Source organism: Urocitellus parryii, chromosome 6 (genome assembly GCF_045843805.1).
Source record: "Urocitellus parryii isolate mUroPar1 chromosome 6, mUroPar1.hap1, whole genome shotgun sequence".
In the NCBI taxonomy this organism is placed as follows: Eukaryota; Metazoa; Chordata; class Mammalia; order Rodentia; family Sciuridae; genus Urocitellus; species Urocitellus parryii.
Window position 1 is genome coordinate 179,033,234 of NC_135536.1, and position 10,302 is coordinate 179,043,535.

Below are 10,302 nucleotides of genomic sequence, written 5' to 3' on the forward strand. Positions count from 1 at the left end.
CAGAGAAGGAAGCAAGGACTGCGTTTTTGTCCCTCCTTGGATGAATGCTCTTGTGCAGTATACAACCTGCTCAACTGTCCATACCATTCCAAAAACGAATCTCCAATTTTAAGCCTGACAATCAAAGAAAGGGCTCTACCAGAATGGTCTCTACCTTCAGCTTCCCTGGGCCCTGTTCCCATCCCGTGATTATCTTGACCTCCTCCTTCACTGTCTGTCCACCTCCTGTGACGATGCATATGAGGGAATGAGGGTAGAGGGGAGCTCAAGGTTCACACTTACAGAGAGACTGGTTGTGCGGGAAGGGTCAGGTGAAGAGCCCTCTGCTGCCCCCACGCTGTGCCTCGTGTCCAGGGTTTGCGGCTGGGGCTGGTCGGGCTTTGTAGGTGATGTTAACAAGGAGGTCTGAGAGAGGGGAGCGGAGGGCAGGGCCTCCGATGGACGCTGCTGGTCACTGGTGTGCTCTCACACGCTTAGTAGGGGCTTCCCTGTCCCCATAGCCCCTCTCAGGGGACGACAGACCAGCAGGCACCTGGATCCTGAGGCCAAGCCCAGGCAGCCAGGGTGGCTCCAAGTCCTGGGGTGCAGGGTGTCCCAGTCCTCAGCCAAGGCTCAGAGAAGGACCCAGAGCTGAGCAGCTGGTGGCCAGGACGCCTCCAGGGTCTCTGGAGCCTTCCACACACGGGCTCTTACGGTGACTGGGGCCGACCATGCGCTTGGGAGACTGGGGCAGAGACAGCCTCCAGATCCCGGGAACTCCCTGGGCCTCGGGAGCCTGGAGTCCACAGGGGTCGAATCAAAGCCGCCCTCGGGGGTGGGGGACTCTCCAGTGTGGCTGCAGACATGGCCATCGGCACAGGGTGTGGCCCGCGGTGGACGCCTGGGAACCATAGCTGCTCTCGGTACTTCTGGGGTCCTGCACCACCCTCTGGGTCCTACGGGGGAGATCTCTGAACCCCGGGTTCCGTCAGCCCTGAGAGACACGTGGGCACCTTCTTGTGGCCTCAATCGCTGGTTCCAAACCCAGAGCTCCTCGCTGAAAGTCATTGAACACCGCGAGGAGACTTTAAATGGTGGCCCTCAAAGGCCCTGGGCGTATGTCCCCAGGTTGGAAAGCCCCTCCCACGGCTCTGTGGACAGTGACAGGTAATTTGACAGCTCCGTGGAAGGACAGGTCCTGGAGATGGCTCCAGATGGCTCCCAGAAGTCACGCATCATGGTGGCCAGGAATGGGCTCTTCTCCTGGCCTCCAGACTCCGTGCTGAGCTGCCGTGGACAACTACGGGCATGTCAAGCCCAAGGCCCAGAGCCCCCTGCCCCCTGCCCAGCCCCCTGCCCAGCCGCCTCTGTCCCCGGCAATGACGTCCTTCCATACTTAGACCCCTGCTCGGCCCCCTTCTGGACAGCTGGCCGGTCTCTGCGGCTCTGCCTTTGAAGTGTCTCCAGAATCCACCGACCACCCTCCTCCCTCCACCCGCTGTGAAGGCTGCGAGCGCCTTCCCCCGCCCGGGTTCCAGCCCTGCCCCCCAGGTCCCCGCAGCTGCGACGGTCCTGCTGGACACGAGCCGGAGTGTGGCAGTGCTGGCCTCGAAACCCTCACCGTCCTCTGCCCCCAGATCCTCATGGCTCCTCCGTCACATCCTCTAAGTCTTCCCTCAGGTATGACCCAGGGAACAAGGCCGGCCCCGGCCATCAGGCTTCACCAGCTTCCTGTCCCCAACTTGCTGTCCCCAAGCAGCCCTTTGGCTCGGCTGGCTTACCTGGCGATGTCTTCTGTGTGTGGCTGTCCCCGCCTGCGACGGGACGACGTGATCCGTCTTCTCTAACACAGTGTCTGGTGAGGCCCGGTGACAGGTGCTCAGCTGATACCTGTTGGACGAGTGACCGGTCTGAGGACTTCCTGCGGGCAGCGGCCGGGGAAGAGGGCTTCCCCTGCTGGAGCCTCACTGTCTGAGCTGGGAATCGCCTGGTGACGTCATCGCTTCCATCTTCATCTCCACCCAGGATGAGGCAGCACTGCGGTGGGGGCTTGGTCGGGTGGGCCACATGTGCTCCTTCCTCCCACTGAGAAGCGTTGGTACATCAGGGTGTGCTCTTTAAAAACTGTTCTGATTAGTTATATGTGACAGTAGAGTGCATTTTGACACACTGTACCCTGCTTCTCATTCCTCTGGCTGTGAACGGTGCAGAGTCACACCAGTCCTGTACTCCTGCATGTATACAGGGTGATGATGTCCGTCTCATTCCACCATCCTTCCACCCCCACACCCCTCCCCTCCCCTCACTCCCCTCTGCCCAATTCAGAGTTCCTTCATTCTCCCCCCCCCCCACCATTATGGATCAGCATCTGCTTATCAGAGAAAACATTTGGCCTTTGGTTTTTGGAATTTATTTATTTCACTTACCATTTATTCTCTAGTTCCATCCATTGACCTGCAAATGCCATAACTTCCTTCTTTTTTAAGGCTGAGTCATATTCCATTGGGTATCTGTACCAATTTCTTTATCCATTCATCTGTTGAAGGGCATCTAGGTTGACTCCAGAGTTTAGCGACTGTGAGTTAAGTTGCTATAAACATTGATGGGACTGCATCATGGTACTATGCTGATTTTACCTCTTTTGAGTATAAACAAAGAATAGGATAATTGGGTCAAATGGTGGTTCCATTCCAAGTTTTCTGAGGAGTCTCCATCCCGCTTTCCAGAGTGGTTGTACCAATTTGCAGTCCCACCAGCCGTGTACGAATGTGCCTTTCCCCCCACATCCTCGACAACCCTTATTGTTGCTTCTATTCTTGACAACTGCCATTATGAATGGAGTGAGATGACACCTCAGAGTAGTTTTGATTGTCATTTCTCTAATCGCTAGAGATGGTGTGTCGCCATCTGTCCCAGCTGGTGACCTAATGCTGGGTTCACAAAATCTGACGATTCTGATGACTCAAGAAAACAGCAAAGAAAGCACACAACCACACAGAAATGCCTTTTCAGTAATCTGAGAGGGCTCTGTCACCTGACGTGTCCTTGGAAAGAGAGACAGAGACACTGGAATCCTTTATTCTTATGTAGGGGACACACAAGGGGAGGTTCCAGGGAACATGCTATCCCCCAAGGGCCAAGGGGCGGGATTACAAAGGAACGGGTGAGTGTAACCACCCCCACAGGTGACGCCCACACCTGGAGCCACACCTTCCATCCGAGCTGGGACAACGCCCAAGTCACTACAGAAGGTAGGGATTGGTCAGAGCCCCGGGGCATCAGGACTCGAGGGTGTGTTCATCCAGGGCCGCTCTGACAACGTTTGTGGACCCGTTGCCTTTCTTCCTCTGTGAAGTGTCTGTTCCGTTCCTTAGCCCATTTGTTGGTTGGGTTACTTGGTTTTTCGGTGTTAAGTTTTCAAGTTCTTTGTATATCCTGGAGATGAGTGCTCCGTCTGAGGGGCACGTGGTAAAGATTTTCCCCCAATCTGTAGGCTCCCTCCTCATGTTAGTGTTCCCTTGGCTGAGAAGAAGCTTTTTAGTTTGAGTCCATCCCCTTTATTGATTCTTGATTTTACTTCTTGTGCTTTCGGAGTCTGGTGAAGGAAGTCAGTTCCTAAGCCAACATGGTACTTTTTCTTCTAGTAGGTGCAGGGTCTCTGTTCGAGTGCCTAAGTCTTCGATCCACTTTGAGTTGAATTTTGTGAGAGGGGTTTAATTTCATTTTGCTACTTACGGATTTCCAGTTTTCCCAGCACCATTTGTTGGATAGTCTATCTTTTCTCCAAGGTATGTTTTTGGTGTCTTTGCCTAGTATGAGATAAACGTATTTATGTGGGTTGGTCCCTGTGTCTTAGATTCTGTACTATTTTAATGTCAATACCATGCTGTTTTTGTTATTATAGCTCTGTAGTATAGTTTAAGGTCTGGCATTGTAATACCTCCTGCTTCACTCTTCTTGCTAAGGATTGATTTGGCTATTCTAGGTCTCTTATTTTTCCAAATGAATTTCATGATAGCTTTTTCTAGTTCTATGAAGAATGTCATTGGGATTTTAATAGGAATTGCATTAAATCTGTATAACGGTTTTGGTAATAGGGATATTTGCACAATATGAATCTCACCTGTCCAAGAACATAGGAGGTCTTTCCATCTTCCAAGATCTTCTTCAATTTCTTTCTTTAGTGTTCTGTAGTTTTCATGGTCTTCCCCCTCTTTCGTTACATTGATTCCCAAGAATTTTATTTTTTTAAAGGCTATTGTGAATGGGGTGGTTTTCCTAATTTCTCTTTCAGAGGATTCATCACTGATGTATGGAAATGCATTTGATTTGTGGGTGTTGATTTTATATCCTGCTACTTTGCTGAATTCATTTATTGGCTCTAGGAGTTTTCTGATGGAAGTTTTGGGATCTTCTAAACATAGAATCATGTCATGGGCAAATAGTGATGTTTTGAGTTCTTTTTCCCTGATTTGTACCCTTTAATTTCTTTCATCTGTCTAATTGCTCTGGCTAGAGTTTCCAGGCCTATGTTGAATAGAAGTGGTGAAAGAGGGCATCCCTGTCTTGTTCTAGTTTTTAAAGGGAATTCTTTCAGTTTTTCTCCATTTAGAATGATGCTGGCCTTGGGGGTAGTATAGATAGCTTTTACAATGTTGAGGTATGTTCCTACTCTCCCTAGTTTTTCCAGCATTTTGAAAATGAAGGGGTGCTGTATTTTGTCAAATGCTTTTTCTGCATCTATTGAGATGATCATATGGTTCTTGACTTTAAGCCTATTAATGGGATGAATTGTGTTTATTGATTTTCATATGTTGAATCAACCCTGCATCCCAGGGATGAACCCCACTTGATCATGATGCACTATTTTTAAATATGTTTTTGTATGAGATTCGCCAGAATTTTATTGAGAATTTTTGCATTTATGTTCATCAGAGATATTGGTCTGTAGTTTTCTTTCCTTGGTGATCTTTGTCTGCTTTTGATACCAGAGTGATACTAGCCTCATAGAATAAGTTTGGGAGGGTTCCCTCCTTTTATAGTTCATGGAATAATTTGAGGAGTATTGGTGTTAGTTCTTCTTTGAAGGTCTTGTAGAACTTGGCTGAGAATCTGTCTGGTCCTGGGCTTTTCTTGGTAGGCAGGCTTCTGATGACGTCTTCGGTTTCATTGCTTTAATTTGATCTGTCTAAATTGTGTATGTCCTCTTGATTCAGTTTGGCTAGTTCATATGTCTTTAGAGATTTGTTGATGTCTTCAACATTTTCTATTTTATTGGAATATCAATTTTCAAAATAGTTTCTAATTATCTTCTGTATCTCAATAGTATCCATCATGACATTTCCTTTTTCATCATGAATTTTAGTGATTTCATTTTTTTCTCTCTCTCTTTCTATTCATTAATGTAGCTCAGGGTTTATCAATTTTATTTATTTTTTCAAAGAACCAACTTTTCATTTTTTCAACTTTTTGAATTGTTTCTTTGGTTTCAATTTTATTGATTTCAGCTCCGATTTTAATGATCTCCTGTCTTTTTTTCTGCTTTTGATGTTGATTTGTCCATATTTTTCTAGGGCTTTGAGATGTGATATGAGGTCAGTTATTTGTTGACTTTTTATTCTTTCAATAAACGAGCTCAATGCAATGCACTTTCCTCTTAGCCCTGCCTTCACAGTGTCCCAGAGATCTTGATGTGTTATGCTGGTGTTTTCATTGACCTCTAGTGTTGTGTTCTTCACAACTGAAACACTCAGGGTCACTCCAGGTGAACTGGGCTGCATGAGATGATCACACAAGACACAGAGATACCTTTTTCTTTGGGGTCCTGTGGTGGCTTCCCTGACCTTAACGGTCCGCAGAAAGAAAGAGACCGAGAGCGAGAGAGAGCACATGCTGAATGCTTTTATTGGGGAGAAGCCCTTCAAAGGAGGCAGGTCAGGGGGTTGAGTCCAGCTTCCTGATGTCTGCTGTCAGCAGGTTGACTGACACCTAGGAAGGCCACGCCCAAAGGCAGAGCAAGAGAAGGGGACACACAAAGGGAATTTCCATGGAACATTCTATCTCAAACAGGGAAAAGGGGTAGGGTTACAAAAGAATCAGTGAGTGTAGCTCAACCCCAGGTGCCAGTGGGGATCAGGGCCTGCAGTCAGGGTCGGGGGGTTGGGAGGGACCCCGAGGACCAGGGGAGAAGACTGGCCTTGCTATCCGAGCAGGGGAAAGACCGGGTCCCGAGTCATGGCACTGCCGCGCCAGACGACAGTGTTCAGAACCCCGTGGTGCCTGGAAGGCGTGGTACCTCATGTGGCTCCCCACACATGATAATGTGCCTTGGCGTGGGTCTGCTGTCATTTTGTACATTTGGGGTCCTGTAAGCCTCTTATTGTTGATTTTTCATTTCATTCTTTAGATTTGGGAAATTTTCTGATATTAGGTCATTGAAAAGATGGTGCATTCCTTTGGTTTGTATCTCCACACACCTTCATCTATTCTGATAAATCTTAAATTTAAGCTTTTCACATTGCCCCATATTCCTTGGAAGTTCTGTTCATGATTTCTTACCATCTTCTCGGTACGGTCGACTTTATTTTCAAGAGTATAGATTTTGTCTTCATTGCTTGAAGTTCTGTCTTCCGAGTGGTTTAGTCTGTTGGTGTTGCTTTCTATTGAATTTATCATTTGGTTTATTGATTCCTTCATTTTGAAGATTTCTACTCCCCCCCCCCGCCCACAATCTCTGACTCTTTATTGAAATGGTCTTTCACTTCCTGTTTTTTCTCATTGATTTCACTTCTTAGACTATCCTTTACTTCGCAGATCAGTTCAACTAGGTACATTCTGAACTCCTTCTCTGACATTTCTCCTACGGTGTTATCTACAGATTCTATTGTTGGGACATCTTGGGGTTTTTTTGAGGTGATTTGTTCCCTGAGTTTTCATGCTGTTTGTGTGATTTCCCATCTAGCAGTATGCATCGGAGGGAGTAGAGTTTCTACCCTGTAGTCTTATGGTATCCCCGAAGGCTTCCAGGACCTTATTTTTAAGGGGGAGACCAATATTAACAGCATCCAAATGCAAGCAATATACAACCTTAAACCAAATAGCTCCTGTTAAGGTGTCTACAGTTTTGTTGCAATAAACAGAAATGATGTGTTTAATTATTGTCTACAATATAAACAGTAAGTATGCTAAAAGTGCTGTTTCAAATGATGGAGAGTGAGGAAACAGAAGTAGTGTAGGGTGTGATGTTTATGAGGGAGAAGGAGAGAAGAGAGGGGTAAAAGTTTATAGTAAGAGTGAAGGAGGAATTAATAGCATGAGAGAGGTGAGAAAGAGAATCCAGGGAGCTAGATAAGTGTGAAAAAAAATATATGATATATACAGATTTTTTAAAAGTAAAAATATAAGAATACACAACAAAACTGTACTATACTATTCAGACATCCCACTCCTCAATAAATTGATGCATAAAAAATATTTGGATTCAAAGATGGTAGAGATGTGAAAGAGAGGTCAAAAAAAAAAAAGAAAGAAAGAAGGAAAGAAAAAAGAAAATATAAAGGAAATCTCTATGGAAAATTGACTGTGTCCATTGGCTTTCAAAATTTTTCTCAGCTTCCCTTCACTGCTGATAGGTGGGTTGTCTGAAGTTTGATGGTAGCTCCAGTCTGGTGGGTGCTGAACCAGTTGGTGGGTGAGCCCTTAGCAAGATGCCCTCACACCCTCTTTCAGTCTTCCCACCCACTGTAGCTGGCTGCTTCTCACCCTGTGCACTTCCGGACTCACTGAGCTAGAGAGAGCCTGGTTTTCTCCAGTTTCTCCAACCTGTGCTCTCCGTGGGGAACTGCTCCCAGTCTCTGGCTTTCTGTAAGCTTGCCAGACCCAGACTGACCCATGCAGACCCAGCTGCAATCTGACTGACCGGGCTTCAGCTTCCCAGGCTCTGCCTGGCTGCAGTCCCCCGATCCCAATGCCATCCCAACTTGCAGAGAGACCTCCAGGAATGCACTCACCCAAAGGAGTGACCCTACAAAGAGGCAGCCAGATGGTGGCCACTAGCACACCCAGCAGGAAGACCTCAGGTGCAACCAGCCCTGCAGGTACCCAGATGATACATCTCCAGGCCCTGGCAAATGTCCCCAGATTGCGGCAGCCACATGTAACCAAACCTGAGGGGACTCAGATAATGGACTTCCAGGGAACAACAGGCAGAGAGCATTTCACAGGTGCTCTGTAGGCACTCCTTGGGTGGACGTCGGGTTGTGGGCAATGGGCAGGTCAAAGCAGGTGACGGTCAGGCAAAAGGCAGGCAATATACTGGTGAAGGACTGGGTGATCCAGAGGACGAATGGTGGAGGTGGGGGCAAAGAACAGGGGATTGGTAGGCAGTGAGGGCTGCCTTGCAGAGAAACAGTATTTCCTCTGCTTGAATCCTGAGTCATAGAGTGACAGGGAATGCAGTCTCCTTCTCACAATATACTCTTAAATTTAAAAAATGAGTTATATAAAAAATATAAGTGGTAAAATGAATGAATGCATAAGTAAAGTCTTATATACTAGTGGCAAATAATTGGAAATTGATTTTTAAAAATTTCACTTACACCAGCATCAAATAATAAAATTCTTAGAAACGAATCTAACAAAAAGTATTTAAGACCTCTACACTAAAAACTGTAAAATATTGCCAAGAGAAATTAAAGAAAACCTAAATAAATGGAGAGATACACTATGTTCATGGATTGGATGACTCAAAAATAGGAAATTATTTCATACCAAATCGTTCTTTAAATTAAACATAATCTCAAGCAAAAATTGCAAAGACTTATTTTCTACATAAGTTGACAAGAGTATTCTAAATTTATAATGAAAGGACCTAAATAACCAAAGCAAAGTTGAAGAGGAACAAAGTTGAATGGTTTACTTTACCTGATTTTAAGACCTACTTATAAAGGCCTCAGTGATCAATACAGTTTGGTGTTGGCAAAAATATAGAATATACATCTGTGCTGGGGCACGTCTCATTCTATTTGACAGCGTGTGGGTTTCTGCTGCATGAATGAATTATGTTACTTCAACTTTGTTGAAGTATAATTTACACGAAATAGAATGAAACCATTTTAAGGATATGATTAGAAGATTTTGTTTTCAAATTTTATTGAGGCATAATTGAGGTAGAGCTAACTTTACATATTTTAATTGTACAATTTTGGGAACATGTGTATATCTGTGAAACCAGCTATTTTGGTCAGTTTTGCATCGCTGTGACCAAAATACCCAACAAGAACAACTTAGAGGGGGAAAGTTTGTTTGGAGCTCACAGGTTCAGCCCAAGATGCGGCAGCATGTAAAGGGGGACCTCCAAGCAGCCAACAGAAGAGGAAAGCTTCTCAGCTCATGAAGCAGACAGAGAAGGGGGAAGAGGCCACAAGGCAGATGAGCCCTTCCAGGGCATGACCTCAGTGACCATCTCCAGCCATGCCCCACCTGCCTACAGTCACCACCCAGTCAGTCTATTCAAACTAGAACAGACGGATTAGGTTACAGGGCCCACACTCCCATCACTTTACCTCCAAACATTCCTGCATTAGCACAGGCACTTTTGGGGGAGGACACGTATATTCAAACCATCACACCATTACTATAACCAAGATCGTGAGCCTTTTCATTGAAACTCAAAAGTGTTCTTCTGTCCATTTATAACTTTCTTGCCTTTAGCCTTGTCTCCAGGCAACCACTGATTTGCTTTATGAAATCTTTTAAAAATGGAAACATACTGAGATGACCTTTTGTATGTTCATGTGTATTTTCTAGCTTGCATTGATCGAACCAGCCTTGAATTCCTGGGATTAAACTCTCTTGATCACAATGCATTATACTCTTTATATTTTTGTTACATTTGGCTTTACTGTGGACTACATCTATGTTCATGGAGAGCATTGTACTATTTTTTTTAATTGCCTCTGTCTGGTTTATATCTAGGTAATATAGGTCTCATAAAATGAATTGGAATGGGTTCCTTTCTTTTTGGATTTTATGAAAAAGTAGCATCTTATTACAAATCATTTTAAATTTCTAGCAATATCTCTTTTTTGCAGAAGATTTAAAAATTCTTTTATTTGTTCTTTTTAGATATACATGATAGAGGAGCATATTTTGACATATTATACATACATGGAATGTAACTTATTCTAATTAGGATCCCATTCTTGTGGTTGTACGTGATGTGGAGTTTCACTGGTCATGTGTTCGTATATGAACCTAGGAAAGTCTGTCCAATTCATTCTACTGTCTTTCCTTTTCTCATGCCCCCTCCTTTCTCTTCATTTC